Raw genomic sequence first — 17,355 nt, 5'->3', positions numbered from 1 at the left:
CTAGGTTTGCTTTATGACTGCCATGCTTATTTTATAAATCCCATGTTTGCTTAAATGACTGCCACAAAAAAATGTAAAAAAAGGGTTGGTTGTGTGATGATTGGCTTAATGACCAGCATAACTAATGACTGTAATTCTAGGCTCAATTATAGTCATATGTCAAGGACCATCTGTACTAGAGAAGAACCCTTACCTTTAAAAAGGGAAAAGATGAAATCCTGCAAACAACAGGCCAATCAGTTTGACAGTGATATTTGGGAGAATTCTAAAGCAGATCGTAAAGAAATGCTCCTGAAAGCATCTTGAAAATGATATGGTATTTATCACAAATTGGCATAGATTAATCCAAAACAAATCTTGGAAGATTAGCTTCACTTTTTAAAATTACAAAGTGGGAATTTACAAGGTGAGAATAGATTATCCATAGATATAATACATCTTGATGTTAGCACAGCATTTGACATAGTATGTAGCGGCTTTGTTTAGCAAGCTAATTAAGTGTGGGCTGGATAGCACACAATTAAATATATACATAGCAGGCTCAAACTATCCTCAATTGTTCATCAAATTAGGGAGAAGTATCTAGTGGAGTGACTCAAGAATCACTTCTGGGTATTCTTTATTATGTTTATTAATACTTGGATGAAGAGATGGAAATAATGCCTATTAAATTTGCAGATCTTGCAATGGGGGGTGAGATGGGGGAGAATAGCAAATACTCTACAACAGGGAGCCTGAAACTCTGTGGTGTTGTGACACCCCCCCCCAATTCCTATGGGTAGTGATAATTGCAGAATGCCTTTTCCAGTTTATGTGGCCTGTTCCATTCTGCTGCAGAAGCCTAAAATGCCATCCTCCATCATGGCAATCAGCTAGCTGTGGGTGATGTTATTTGAACTCCCCATATCTGAAAAGAACTTGAGAGAAAAGGGGAATGTACTGGCATCATTCATTCTTGAGAAAGCCAATTGGCTTCAAATGGCATATCAGGCTGGCACATCAACATACATGCTACTGGGTGCAAATGCCCACCCCAGCGGGGGAGGAGGCAGCCAACATTTCCATCCTTGTATTTGGGTTGGGAGTTTTTTGCTCCTCTGAAACAACCGAGCTTCCTTGAAACTGTGGCTAAAGCAGCCTATCCAGTATATCGTTTTTATTTTTTTTAATAAAGTTTTATTGAGTTTTAATAAAACAAATAAAACATCTTATTTGAGTACAGCATCGTTCCGTGTTATCACATTTCCATACAGACACAATTTCATATGCATATTCATCTTATGTATTCAACTTCATATCTTATTACTCTGTTTCCAACTTCTCACTATTTCTCCCTTTACTTCTCTTAATTTTCTTTTATGGTCATCTCATTTTCTTCTTATTCAATTGTATTTCTTTTACCTAAATTTCTATATCTTTTTATTCATTGTACTTATACTTTCGTCTGTCTTGTTTACAATTTCATATGTTCTCTTCCAACATTCTTAAAAAGCAAAATTCCTCCTATGATTGCCAATCGAAGTGCAACACCTTTAAATCTTATTGTTATTATCATATGAAATCTCATTAAACATTGAATTTGTGCATTCTAAAATTATAACATTCAAATTTCTAATATCTATTTTATATCATGGAGATCTCATCATTCAGACTCTGCTTGGTACTTCCCCTTGAAAATGTAAAAAGAAAAATTCTAAAAACATAGCAAAAACAATATATATATAAACATTAGTAAATAAAATAGTTATTCAAAATCATTCTAGTACTGGTATGAACCTTGTAAATATTTCATGTTTCTTTTCAATAACTATCAATCTTTGAGAACAATTGAAATGTTTCCCTCCCTTCTTCATCATTACTTAACTGTTAATAAGCATACCATTGGATAGTCATACAGTTTTATCTTATAAATTATTTACTATTAATAAGCAAAATAATTATTCAAATTCATTCTAATAACTGGTATACATTTCCTTATAAACCTTTCACATTTCTTTTCAATATTTTATCAATTTTTAGAAACAATTGCAATGTTTCCCTCTCTATTATTGCATTAATTATAAATAAAGATTCCATTACATAACAATACAGTTTTATCTCATAGATTATTTACTTATTTCATTTCTAACTCATTACAGTATTGTACTGTCACAACACTATCTTTTGTACCTTTGCAGAATCCTCACTTTTAACTAAATTTAACAATTTGTGTTTTCTAGCTGAGCAAATACCTTTAATCCTAGTACATTTCCCCTTTTTCTTTATTTCCTGTTTTTGTCCCTCATAAGTTCTTTTCCTTTCTAGCTTCCCCCTTTATCTCATCCCTTTTTTATACCCTTCTCTCTCTAATTTTCCCTTCTGTAGTTTTCTTTTCTGCTTCTCCTTGCTGTTATACTTCTTTTTCAGACTATTTTTCTTTTTGGCTGTTCCCTTTGATCTCAAACTTTTAACTCCTTTCCCCCTTTTCCCCCTTATTACCACACTTTGCATTATTTGATCATTGAAAATGGCTTCTTCTTTGTCCTGCCCTTCTTCTTGCTCTCGAAGCTTTTCCTTTTGCTTTTCATAGTTCAGGGTCTCCATTTCAAAAAATTCAAATACGAAGCCAAAGGATCTTCCTCCCCTTTCTGCATCTTCTTTCTGTTTTTTAAGACTCATCTTCAATTCCTCCAGGAGTGATGGCATTTTAAACACTTTTGAACAACCACCTGATTGACTTTAAGTAAAAACAGAAAAAGAAAGAAAAAAGCAATGCCAAAAACTTTTTTTTTAAATCACCAAATGATCCCAGACTGTTCCTTCTTGTTTCTTTCTTTTACTTTTCCTTTCTGTGGGTTACTGTATCTTTTAATAAGATTTCAGTTACAATGTATCCTCGGGAGTCTTTTCAAAGTTTCACTGTTAATCCTCTTTATTTTTCCAGGTGGCACTCCATTTTTCCATTATTCCAAGTCCCACCCGTTTGCCTCCACTCTTCTCCTTTTTAGGGCTTTAACATGACCAAGAAAAAATCTTTATTCTCCTTTTGACACTTAGATTTCAGCTTAAGGTTGCCTATTAGTGTCAAAATAGATTAATATAAATTTCTTTCCATACCATTTGTAATTGTCAATATAAAGGTAAAAAAAGGAGTTTTAACCTCTTTTTCTCTCTCCTTCGCCACTTAAAGATCTTCTTTCAGAAGTATCCCTCTAGGTACTTTTAGATTCAGGGTACCTTGCTTAGATGTTCTCTGTTGTTTAGCCCGGTCTGTCCTGCTTTCCTATTTGTCTTCCTCCTGCACAATCTTATCCAGTCGGGTTCTTCTTTGAGGTGGCCATTTCTGACCACCGCTGCAACCGCCTTTGGGGAAGGGAGTTTAGACCAGGCAAGGAGGAGAGATGCGGCTCCACTCCACTTGGCTAGCAATCTCTCCCCTCTTCACCACCTCTACGGGGTGGCTTCAGCCCTGAATCCAAAGGATCGAGGTGCTAAAGCGGCGAGCACAGATCGAAACCGCGCATGATTGCAGATTTCGGTCTGTCACTGAAGAGACCCAAACCGGAAGTCCCAGTATATCGTTTTTATGAGCAGATGCTCAGAGGGGCAACTTGAGTGCCATGTTCTCTTCCCAATCTCAGGGGAGCTGCTCTTATGCCAAGGCCTGCACTTCTCCCTGTCAGATATTATAATGGAATGTGAGAAAGACCTTCTCTAGAGGAAGAGATGCTACTTGGGGAATGATAAGATAAGAGCGAGTCCAACACACTTCAACATAACAGGCGGAGAAAGAGCTCAGAAGGAATCCTCCCTAATTCCTCCCAGGCTGAAAAGGAAACATGGGAGGTTGGTACTTTCAGTTTGGTAAGATCCTGTTAATGAAGGCTTATAATAAATTAGAAATAGCTCATCTGATCTGTTTCCTTTCTGGTATACTGAGAAGGCTGACAGCTACATACCATGCTGGGTATAGACTCTTTACTATGAGAGGGATCTTGGAGTCTTAGTGGACAACCAGCTAAATATGAGCCAGCAGTGTGCAGCAGCAGCCAAAAAAGCTAATGCAATCCTAAGTTGTATTAACAGAGGGATACAGTCAACATCAAGGGAAGTACTAATACCACTCTATAAAGCTTTAGTAAGACCACACCTAGAGTACTGCATCCAGTTTTGTTCACCACATTATAAAAAAAATGTTGAGACTCTAGAAAAAGTACAGAGAAGAGCAATCAGGATGATTAGGGGACTGGAGGCTAAAACATACAATGAATGGTTGCAGGAACTGGGCTTGGCTAGTCTAGTAAAGAGAAAGACCAGGGGAGACATGATAGCACTGTTCCAGTATTTGAGGGGCTGCCACAGGGAGGAGCAGGTCAAGCTATTTTCCAAGCACTCAAAGGCCAGACAAAGAATAATAGATGGAAACTGAACAAAGGAAAGATTCGACCTAGAAGTAAGGAGAAATGTTTTGACAGTGGGAACAGTCAACCAATGGAACAGCTTGCCTTCGGAAGTTGTGGGAGCTTCATCACTGGAGGCTTTCAAGAAGAGATTGGACTGCCATTTGTTAGAAATGGTGTAGGGTCTCCTGTTTTGGGGGCGTTGGACTAGATGACCTACAGGTCCCTTCCAACTCTGTTAATCTGTTTAATCTTTTCTTCCTCCCTTTCTCAGGAATTGGGAGTTGCAGGTGCTGGGCTGCCTGTCTGTCCACTCACTTCTCAACCCTCTGAACACCACAAAATTTACACCTCCTGCCTATTTGCTAATAACCCCAGAAGGTCATCACAACTCATAGCTTAGACTTCTGCCCTTGTTGATATAAAATCCAGAATGATACTGATACATTAGAGAAAGAGGGTGAAAGTAGAAATGCAAATGTACAGTGCTTTGCTAGAAATTCAGAATTAAATATCCTGATTTTCAGCTACTTGATTGCAAACTGACAATAATCTAGCAGTTCAATAGGGCTGCAAACATGGGAAATGGAATGTTAGCCTGCATTTACAACACTTAATTTTCAAATCACAGATTTTGAGTAAAGTTGTAAGTTCTGCTTTTGGTCCGAAGTATTAGAAAAATTTGGGAAAGGAGGAATGGGTTTAGATAATGGGTTAAAATAAATGTTCAGAGAACTAGAACGATATGAATAAAATTTCAAGGAACTGAAAAATGTCTATTCTTGATGATGAAATGATGGTGGGTATAACAGCACTCTTCAAAAACCTGAAAAGGTGTCACACAGAAAAAGGCCATGATCTGTTCTCCTGGCTTTAGGGGGTAAGAGACAGAACGATGGATGGATTTTGGTTTAGGAAAGCAGATTTGGATAGAATCAATATACTACTGAAATGTCTGTCTATAAACTTGAATTAGCCAAAATGATGCATCATAGGGCAATATACTCTGAATCAAGATACCTCAAAATGCACTAATTTTAAAAAATGTGTACAAAATCTGGGACCTATTGCTCCTGTGCAATTGAAATTTCCCCACATCAGCTGTATTTATAAACTTATGACTGCATAGTGACATGATTGTGATTTCTGATGCTCCCACAAAGCAGCTTCCTGCAAGCAAAATCAATGGGGAAGACAGCAGGAAGTTGGAAGTTGCTCCCACTCCCACTATTTTCTCTTTTTTTTTCACCTGATGGTAGTCATTCTATTTATTTCTCTAGGTAAGTAAATATTGACAAAAGATGACCTGACAAGTTGCAAGTTATCTAGCGTTAGTTAAAACTAACTAAGAATAAAAAGTATAGAATCGATAAAGCCAGGCAGTGGCATTTGGGAAAGAGGAAGGTGGAATTTAAAAAAGTCAAAATGGTGGCAATTGCATGATTGAAGTTCATTTCATTTCATTTTCTTTTTTTTTAGTATGTTGCATGTACAATACATGTATGAAACAGATAGTCACAGCCATCATCTCTGCATTTTTGTCCCTCCTTTCCATACACCTCTTGTGGACTTCCCTTCATAGGATCAAGCTGAGACTGGACAGCCATGGGTCTCTGATACTTTCATTTGGAATCCTGCACTGAGTAAGATCCTCAAAATCAATGGCTTTCTTGACCCTGTCCCTTCTCTGTGGTTTTGTAATGGACTTTTTGAATAGGCACAGTATGTTGAGTCATAGACAATTAACAGACTTGGTTAGAATGACAAGTCATACACACATAGAAAACCTCAATATGGTTAACATGAAGCATAACAAGTTGGATAAGTGCATTCATCCTTGCAACTGAAGTGTGCAGTTGAATTCAGTACAGCCTGTTGATTTCTTGGCAGAACTAAGGCCATCAAAAGAGGGCAGCAGAGAGCTGCTATAGGAGTAGGGAAAAAGGGGGCAAAGTAAGTATTTATCATCTATTTTGTAAACTTGCTGTAAACTTCTATAATTGGCTGCTAGCTGAAAGCCATTTTGGAGATAGAAGAGGTCTATCTCACTGCCCTGTAATCATGGCTCTAAGTGCCTCGGTAACTTTCTTTCTTTTTGCTCTTGTCTTCTCCCCAGACCACAGGAAAAACAACTGGAATCATTATTTCACTGTTCCAATTTGAAAGTCACATTTTTTCACTTCTCACATCACACTTTTGTCACAATCTACAGTGCTTCTTCAATTGATGACACATTCCAAGGACATGGAATCTGACCAGCTTCTCTTGGGCATTTCAGATTGCTATGGGCATGATGCCGTCCATGTTCATCTTAGCTTGCGCTTCAGAAAAAGCTGAAAGCTTTTGACTGAGGCATCAATGGGGCCTCCTGTAGGTCTTGTCTGACCTTACAATGACACCTTAAGAGTTTAGCACTTTTTTGAAGGAGCGTTAGGCCCATGTTGGGAGAGTGATATAGCTATGTTTGTAATTGACAAGCATAGGGGAGAGGTTGCAAGCATCATCTGAAGAATTCTCTCCTTCTTCACCCCTAGCTTCCCCTTAATGCTTGGCACCTGTCTAGATTCTCTAATCTTGCCCCTATATTATAGACTAACTTGATTAACCATTAAGAAAAATAAGATTTGCTTAGGGCACAAAGAGAATGGGTGGTATCCAGAGGTGGTATTCAGCAGGTTCTGACCAGTTCTAGAGAACCAGTAGCGGAAATGTTGAGTGGTTCAGAGAACTGGCAAATACCACCTCTGACTGGAGATTTTACAGTATCCTTCCCCTACCACACCCACTAGGCCACGCCCACAGAACCGGTAGTAAAAAAAATTGAATCCCACCACTGGTGGTATCACAAAGTTTCCCCCCCCCCCATCATGCCCTTCACTTTTCCACTGCCACACTGGACTTTAATTTTCAGTATTTTTTAAGACAAAGAGAATTAAGCAATGATGGGCTAACAAGTACTGTGGTTGACCTGTGTTTGGGCATCAGTTGGTTAGAGAAAGTGATGGGTGGTTTATTTTCCTTAGGTGATGGTTGGTGGGCAAGTAAACAAAGCCAGGAAATCATCCAAAACTAATTTTAATTTGACCTGCAATAAGTAGGATCAAGATGTTTCATCAGGCCTATCATTGGAGAGGAACAGGAATCAGGAATGAGAGTAGCAAATTTTAATTCCAAATATTTTTCCCCTATGAGAAATTAATGAATGGCACTAATGCAGACATGAGGAATATTCTTAATATTTGGCTGTAATTGTCAGAAATCTGCATGCCCAAATCTAGCACTTCTTGTTCTGTGGTTGTTTTATCTCTGAAAGATCTTGAGATTGTGGAAATGGCATTTCTTGCCATCTAGGAAATGCCTAGCAGAGAAGTATTTGGGATGAAAATGAAGTGATTAATTAAAATTAAGTGATTAATTTCTCTTTGACAAATGGAAGAGAATTTGTAGTGTTTAAGTAGGATTGGTATGCAAGATAAAATATCCCTCATTATTTTCAGGACTTGAGGAAAGGAGGAGGTGACAAATCAGGATTAAGAAAAATGGTGCCAACAGGTTCCAAATCTCCTTGATTTTTGTGGTCTTAGCTCAAGAGTTATTATCAAGCCATCTTGTCACAGTCTTAGTTGAAATGATAGTAGGAATGTAGTTAACTTTTTCAGCACTGAAAGAAGTTTATTTATTTATTTCTAGCCTACCTTTATCATTTAACTCAAATATTAAACACATATCCTATTTTCCTCACAACAATCTCTGTGAGGTGGATTGAGTGAAAGAGAGAGACTGGCTAAAAGTCACCCAGCTGGCTTTCATGGCTAAGGTGGGACTTGAACTCACAGTCTCCCACTTTCTAGTCTGGTGCCTTAGCAACTAGGCCAAACTAGCTCTCTATAAAAAGTTGTATATATTTGGGCCTTGTTAATTGAAAAATTATATTGGCTTTTCCTCCCATCAGAAGTAATGGGAATAATTATTATTTAAAAATAGCTGGTTATATCTTTTTTTTTTTTTTTTTGTGGAAAACAGGAGCTCATAATGAAATCATTATTTTTAGTCAGACGTTTGGTATGATTTAATTTTTAAAATTTCGGAGATTTTACAAAAGGAATACAAATTCTCAAGAAATAATGAAATAATACATATTGTTAAAACATTTGTTATCCACATTGTTTTGCCTTGAGGTCCTTTGAAATTCCTGAGACATATTGTCTATTGTAGAAACTCTTCATCAAAACTAAATGAACAATTTATTATTAATAAAAATAAAAAGGGACAATTTGCATGAAATTTGAAATAAAGAAGTTGGTATCCTTTAGCTGTGGAATTGATGGCTTCAGTTTTAAGGAACATTCGCTATGTTTCTTATGCCTTAAAAGCTTGTTATAGCAAGAATTAATATTTTCTTCCTTTAATTATGAGGAAAGATTATGTTTGTAATTATCCCAATTGGGGAGGCAGCCTGAGGCAATTACAGATGTAAATTCACCTTGTCACAATTGCTTTACAAATGATTCCTTTTAATAAAAATTATTATGATATCATAGGAAATGATGCCATTGGGGATTACAAACTCGGATTACAATGTTTTACTAGGAGAGACGAGCAATTTGAGAATAAGAGGGTCAGAGACACAATTCTATCTGGAAAGCTTGAACTGAATTAAGACTCAGGGGAGATCCTTCAATGTCAACGGGATTTAATTGAGAGTAACTCATTGAATTCATAGGCCTACCGAAGTATGTACCGTGTTTCTCATATAATAAGGCCGAGTCTTTTTTTTTTTTTGAGCCCCGAAAAAACGGCTAGGCCGTCTTTTTGGGGGTGACTTGATCCCCCCCCTTGCATCTTCGGGTGGGCGGCGACGGCTTGGATGTTGACCTCGGCGTTGGTGGGGCACTTCGTATCGGGGTCAATGCAGGCAGCACCATATCCGGGTTTGCAACAAAAGTACTTCCTAACGGCAAGCCCTCCCGCCATTTCCCCCCCATTTCGCATGTTTTAATATAGGCCTTAATTTGGGGGGGGAGGGGCTTAATTTCATTTCATGCCTATAAAACATGCTGGGACTTCCTATTGGGGGAGGCCGTATTGTTGGAGAAACAGGGTAGTCCCCCACTTACAACTATTCATTTCGTGACTGTTCAAAATTACAAAAACATTGGAAAAAAGTGACTTACAACTGTTTATTTCTTCTGTTGCAGCAATCCTAAGTCACGTGATCAAAATTCCAATGCTTGGCAGCAACAAACAGTTGGTGGGGAAATCCTAAACAATGGCATGATTCACATGATTCGCTTAAAGACTGCAGGAATTTGCTTAACAACTGTAGCAAGAAAAGGTAAAACAATGAGTGTGACCTACTTAACCACTTTATTTAGAATCAGAAATTCTGGTTTCAGTTGTGGCTGTAAGTCAAGGACTACTTGCATGAGCCTTTATCTGGTCCTATATTTTCCAATCTGTTAGTTAGTCCAAACTATGGATTAGTTAATAAAGTTAATGTTAATGAACTACTGGCTCCATGTTTTTTTGCCTACTTTTGATTTCAGGGATTTTAATACAATATTTTTTCTTTGTAAAACCTTACATCAAGGACAAGCAATTGTTTTTGGTTTGGCTTTGAGACTAGACTTCTTATTATTTTTAGATTTTGAGGATGAAATAATGTTGCCTTTTTGGGGACTTGTGCTGGTGATGGTAGAATCTAGAGATCTGATGCATGAATGGGTTTGTTTTCCTCCACAAAGGCATAATAAACCATTTCTATTTCTTTATTCAAAGATATTTGCAAAAACTGAGGTATTTGTCAATGTAATCTGGGAGGTTTGAGTGGCTGCAAAATGAATTCTTGGGCTTTTCATGCAGTTGATGTCTACCCTTGGTCCTCGCTTAACATGAGACCTGAAACCACCTGTTTTCTTTGTATTCCACAAACTACTGCTGTTAACTTAGCATGCTCTGAGAAACATGTCTCCTACCTCTGTCTTTCAGTCAGTTTGCCTTATTTAAGAGGCTTTGCTTATTTGACTTATAATGGGTAATTCTGATGAGCCGTCCTCTGTCGAGTTTCGAAGATGGCAGCTAAATGATGAAGATGCTAATATTTATCTAGGGAGATCCTGCTTTAGTTATAAACACTTCCTATTCTTGCTAGGGCAATGCTGTAATTTAGTGGTTTGCTGCTGAGATCTTCAGTTGCCATTCTTCTATCTCTTCTTCCCAGCTGTTGTGTAGTGTTGCTTAAATCATCAGAGCATCTTTATACAATTTATTTTTCCCTGTTCCTAGCCATGGGAGGGGACATCCCCTGGGCCGTCAAACAGGGGCTGTTCTTCCTCGAAATAACCAGAGCTGTCAGGACCTGGGTACAATTCAACCGTCTGTTCTTCCCAAAGGTCTTGACTCCTGTCAGCTGCAGGAGTTTTGCTACTTCTAGCAAGGCCTGGCAGAGTCTATCCATCTGCATCCATTTAAGCAATTTTGACGTTTTGCTGATCCACAGGGATCAGAATGCATGTCTATGTTTTGGAGAAGCAGAGATGGCTGGGGGCTTGTTTTCTGAACAAACACTCTAATAAGTTCTCAGGGTTTCCCCCCCACTAAAGTGTGGGGCCCAGAATATGAGCTTTCACACCTTCTTGGCTGGTCTCTTGGATAAAGAGATTAGGATGGATGTCTTGTTCCTTTTTGCTTCCTTGACATTAAGTACGCACCATTTCCCCACTCAGCCAGCCTGCATATTTTCTGTGGAACACCAGTATTAAAAGTCTTGAAATACATATTTAGCCAAACAGCAGCTCACTATCTTATCGGGTCTATAAAGCTTTAAATGGCCAGTTATTAATTTGTTTAACAACTCAAGCAAACCAAAGTACTAAAGTCAAATTCCACCTGGAAGGTGCATCATTAAACTGTGAAAAATACAGTTCCCTAATGTGTGTGAGAGTTTTTCCAGTGGAACTGGTGATGAAAGAAGATGTGCTTTTCATAAGAAATGCACATAGATGAACTAACATGGCCTTGGTAGGCTATAGCTTAGGACAGAGGTGCCAAAAAACCCTACAGTCCTGCAGAAGACTTCTGTAGGCTGAGTGGGCAGGGACAAAAAAGAAAAATGGGATATTTTTTGTATCTTTTTCCTTAGGGGAGGAGCTGGGTTCTCCAGATAATTAAGGCAGCCACTTCGATCCTTTAGCTTTCCTCCAAACCATCCTGTTTGTAGTATAAACTTATCATGCTATGCAAATGTTACTGCACCTGAGATTAAAAACTCTTTGAATTCTTAGACAATTCATGCTTCCAAGACTGCAAAACTTTGTTCTGGTTCATATATTGCAGTATATCACAATTGCTTAAACATTGTTTACAAACCGCAATGGGTTGGATTTGCAAACATGCCATGCCAAAAATGAGGATTTCCTGTTTTTGCTTTAGCAGGCTGTGTGAATGCAATCCCATAAGATTCTATGGTATTTATCAGAGAGGTAGTGAAGATTAATCCATATTAAAGCATTTCACACTTTGCAAATTGTAATTATGATGTTTCCTAATACAAATTAGTTCCTGTTCTTTGTCTTGATATTTTTTCTACCTTGCTGTTAATCCCCATTCCTGTGTCCTTGCCACTATTCAGATCCCTATTTAGTTCCTGATTTAACTTATAAAAGGTCAAACATTGCATATACGTGCTAATCAGTACCATCTGCTTTCCTAAGCTTTTCCAATCTTATGATGGGGTGAAAATGAGGATGCACATGGGTGATGTTGGACAGTGCAATTTGGGTGGGAAGAACAAGTTCCAGGAGGAGACCCACAAATTGGAACTTTGGTTTGACACAAGAGTTTTTGAAGCTGCTTGCTAAATTGTCTAATTCAACTGTGACATACAGTTCTGATCTGAACAACAGTATCTTATTTTCTGTGATCTTCCAGAACTATGTTGAGTAATTCCAGAGAGAGAGGGAAGAGAGGGAGTGAAGGAGAGGGAGAGATCTATTATTCATATACTCAATAAACAATCTTGAGGGTTTAAAATTTATTTGTTGGGTTTAAGATTTATGTGTTTACATGAGACTGTTTTTATCTTGCCATGCTTTTAAATAAAATACTTTAGTTTGGTACATTGTTATTTTAATGTATAATTAGTGGCAGTATTCAAATTTTTTTACTACCATTCTGTGGGCATGGCTTGGTGAGCATGGCTTGGTGGGTGTGTTGTAGCTTGGTGGGTGTGGTGTGACTTGGTGGGTGTGGCAGGAGAAGGATAATGTAAAATCCCCATTTTCACCCCACTCCAGGGGAAGGATACTATAAAATCTCCATTTCCTCCCCACTCCACTAACCTGCTTTCCAGCTCCATTCTCCTGTGCAGGGCAACAAAAGAAGACCCAGCCAATCAGGAGGCAGTGAAAAGATGGGGGCAGGGCCAACCAGAGATGGTATTTACTGGTTCACCAACCTATTCAAAATTTCCACTACCGGCTCTCTAGAACCTGTCAGAACTGGCTGAATACCACCTCCGTGTATAATGTATAGTCAGTAGTTCTCAACCTTTTCTTCATAGGGACCCTCTTTAAATAACTTGTGTGGCCGTGACTATGGCCCTGGACCCCCAAGACCTAACTGAAGATTTAAAATATAACATTTCTTCAAGTCCTTGCAAATCCTCTGGGATGACATTATGGTCACTAGGGGTCTGCAGACCACAGATTGTGAATCAGTGGTATAAGTAGCATTATTTTGAGTTTGCTAATGCATTTTGTTCTTTCAAGTTTCTCAACTAGTTCTTGGGGTGTTTCCTTCCAAAGCATTAAACTAACCAATATTAAACTAACCAATCTAGATATGCCACAGAAGTTGTGAACAAGTCCATGGAGGCTGTGAGGATTTGGATGAGGTGAAGCAAACTAAGACTAAATCCTATCAAGATGGAATAGCTATTAGCTAACAACCTTAGCTGTTCCACTTGTCATGAAAATTATATTTGATCTCAGGTTATTAGGAATGACATACTGTAAATTATAAATTGGAAACATACATGAATAGGCAATTCTTTAGCAGCCAAGACCCACAAGCTGAGTTTTTAATTGTTTTTCATTGTTTTTCATTTGCTTTTTATAGTCAATGGAGAGGCAGTGACATAGTATCATGCAAATAATCAGACATTTTCAGATAGATGGGATTTGGGTGTCCTTTCCTTTCCTTTCCTTTCCTTTCCTTTCCTTTCCTTTCCTTTCCTTTCCTTTCCTTTCCTTTCCTTTCCTTTTCCCTTCCCTTCCCTTCCCTTCCACAAACTTACCCAAAGCTTAATGCGTCTTTTTGTATAATTCCTCCCCTTGGACAATTAAACATTAATGGTAAAATTGTGGTGCTAAGATCTTTCGAGAACTGCAAAAATGAAGCTGGGGAGGCTTATGTGGGTTGTGTGATCCTGATGCCGGCTCTCAATTGTGCCTTATTACTGTGTTAATTGGGTCAGAAAAATAGCCTACAGATGCAAAATGTGAGCTTCTGAGATTGGCTGCATGGGAAACAAAAGCTTTGGTAGAAGCAGAAGCTATGCAAAAGTGATCTGATCTGCCTAAGTAGAATAGATTTTATTTTGGTTTTATTCTGAAATTTAGAGAGAATGAGATTAGGCCTTTCACAGGGTTCTTTCTATCTGCCCCTAAACTTATAAATGAACTCAATCTGTGAGATTTCATAAAGTGGAAACAGCCAATCAGTTAATAAGATTATATAAATGTCCTTCCTTCCTTCCTTCCTTCCTTCCTTCCTTCCTTCCTTCCTTCCTTCCTTCCTTCCTTTCCTTCCTTTCTTATGGAATTGGTAATTTGACTGAGTTGTTCTGGTTTACATTTTGGCGTAGATAGCTTGGCCAGTTTACAATAAATTCCAGATCTGTATGTGTTCAGCCATTTGTCTAGCTCAGGGGTCCTCAAACTTGGCAACTTTAAGACTTATGGACTTCAACTCCCATAATTCTGGGAATTGAAGTCCACAAGTCTTAAAGTTGCCAAGTTTGGAGACCTCTGGTCTAGCTGTAAAAGCTTATGCGGACAAAGAGGGAGGCTAAACCCACTCTCTCCTTATGCCAAGGATCATTTGACAAAACTTTCTCTTTGCCACTTTGAAAACATACCAGTGCAATATTACTCAGCTTTGCTTGAGTAACCCCACTTCTTGTGAATTTTGGCCTTATTTACTTACTTGAAAATACAGTAAACCCAATTGTATGATATTATTCCTAGATTAGTCCCATGTCCCCATGATCCCAGGCCATCCTATGAAATTTCTTTTGGCTCAGTGTGGCATAACTCAAATTTGGAGTTTGAAATATGTGAAGAGATATGTGATTCTTACCAATTTCCATTTCCCAACTTCTTGTCTCTTTCAGTTCCTGCAATTGCTCCAATCACACAATCTTGATGTTATTGATAACCTTCCCCCTCCCCTCCTGAACATGTCTGCTACCAAAGGGAAATTGGGGGATGCAGGTTGCCCTCTTCCAGGTTGCGGGATTCTACCAGTTTGCACCTATTCACTAGAACCAGTTGTTAACATTCTAAGCAGTTAGAAGAACCGGTTGTTAGAAGAAATGACTGGCCTAATCCTGTAAGGAAGGCAGGAAGGAAACATTCTGGTGTTGCTTACAGAAACTGCCTCTTCATTAACTCTAATTACATTCTTGGCAGGACTAGACTTCCTGTCTCAGAAACTTCTCTGGAGTTTTTTTCCCCTCCCTTGCTGGTACTTTGCTTGTGTGGAGTGACCATTCAAAGTTACAATGGCACTGAAAAAAGTGACATGACCATTTTTCACACTTATGACTGTTGCAGCATCCCCACAATCATGAGAGGCCAGGTGAGGAGATGCGTGCCTCGATGTGAGTGAGATTGAGTTGGCCACGCCCAGCCAGTCACATGACCATCAAGCCATGTCCATCCAGTCACATGACCACCAAGCCATGCCCACCACATAAGCCACGCCCACAGAAGTGGTTGTTAAAAAATTTGAATCCCACCCCTGCCGTCTTCTAACCTATAGCAACTAAATGACTTGAACTGATTTCATCCAATGTAATGGCAAAGATGCAAAGAGACTGGTGGGGTTCTCCCATTGCGTTCTGCCAAAAATGCTTTTAGTTGGTTGTCTCTAAGCTTATAGGATGAAGACAATTTGAGAGCCCAGCGAATTATGGTTATACTTTGAGGTAAGATGGAGGCCCTATACATTTTATAAATAAATAAATAAATTGCATAAACTAAGCCCATAATGATGCTTTTATCTTCATTGTTGCTTTTAGTACAATGTGTCATTTGATGCTGAGATAGTTCTGGTCACATTCTACTTTAAAAAGTCTCTTGACAAAATGTCTTCTAATGGGTTTCAATGGATTGGAGGTGGGTTAGTAGGCAACAGAAGTGCTGAGAGGAGGGGTGGATGTCTGGGAACAGTGGTGCAATTAGGTCATTTATAATGGTCCCCGAAGGGCAAACTCTTAACCCTTTGAATATAAGTAACTTTACTTATTTAAAAACATAATAATAATTGTGTTGCATTGGGAGCCTCTCTGTTAATTTCACTGAGTGGAATTGGATTTTTGCTCCTAAATCCTGACTTGAATGGCTTGGAATGTCATTTTAATTCCCCACAATGCCCAAGGTGAAGCCATATAAGGAGCAATGTGGGAAATTAAAATGGTGGTGGCATAACACAGTATGGGCTCTCCTATTGCTTGGAGAAGATTGAGTACTTTTTCTTACTGAAAATATTAACAAAACCTCAGCCAATCTCTCATCTATTTGTCTTTTAAAGAATGAAGATTTTCAGAGGCTACCTTGAACTGTCCATTGTTCAGAAGAGCAAGTAGTTCTTATTTCATTCCTGGCTATTCTCAGACTGACCCTGTCAGCCTACTGTGTTGGAAATATAGCATTTGTTATACTCTGTTCAAGGATGTTAGCCAAAATAGATTTCACTGGTTGGGAGACATTTATATCCCAATAAATGCCCTGACACCAAGGGCCTTGATCCTCCAACAGAAGCTGATTAGAGGCTAGCTCCCATTTTGGAAATCTGTTTTCCATCTGGTGGACTAGAAGCAGATTGTCTGGGTTGATGGCTTTATTTGGTCATGTTTTCTTCTCAATCTAGAGGAATAAAGGGAGGGAGAATACAAAAAAAAAATGTATGCAACTGAGGCACCCTGTCTTCCTAGTTCATAAAATCTTCTACATCTGGGGATCTGTGTCTTGTTAATACTGCAGAGCTGAGAAAGGACTTGGCTTTAGAAGTAACCAAGCTAGAAAAAGTTAAAAGGCTAGGAGAGTGAGGTTTGGCCTTCAATAGAATATAGAATAGGATAGAATTCTTTATTGACCAAGTGTGATTGGACACACAAGGAATTTGTCTTGGTGCAAATGCTCTCAGTGTACATAAAATAAAAGATGCATTCCTCAAGAATCATAAAGTACAACACTTAATAATAGTCATAGAGTACAATAAGCAATCGAATCATACTAGTTGGTCAGTATAAATCATAAGGATACAAGTGACAAGTTACAGTCATACAATCACAAGTTGGAGGGAATGGGTGATAAGGAGTGATGAGAAGATTAATAGTAATAGTAATGCAGATTTTGTAAATAGTTGGACAGTGTTGAGGGAATTATTTGTTTAGCAGAGTGATGGCGTTCAGGAAAAAACTGTCCTTGTGTCTAGTTGTTCTGGTGTGCAGTGCTCCACAGCGTCGTTTTGAGGGAAGGAGTTGAAACAGTTTATTATCCGGTATGTGAGGGGTCTGTAAATATTTTCACAGCCCTCTTTTTGACTCGTGCAGTACACAGGTCCTCGATGGAAGGCAGGTTGGTAGTAATGGTTTTTTTCTGCAGTGCTAATTACTCTCTGGAGTCCGTGTCTGTCTTGTTTAGTTGCAGAACCAAACTAAACAATTACAGAGGTGCAGATGACAGACTCA

This window comes from Notechis scutatus, chromosome Z, assembly GCF_049901735.1.
Source record: "Notechis scutatus isolate UNSWTSFEM ecotype Mainland chromosome Z, rNotScu1.2, whole genome shotgun sequence".
NCBI classification, from domain to species: domain Eukaryota; kingdom Metazoa; phylum Chordata; class Lepidosauria; order Squamata; family Elapidae; genus Notechis; species Notechis scutatus.
This window is presented reverse-complemented; position numbering follows the sequence as displayed.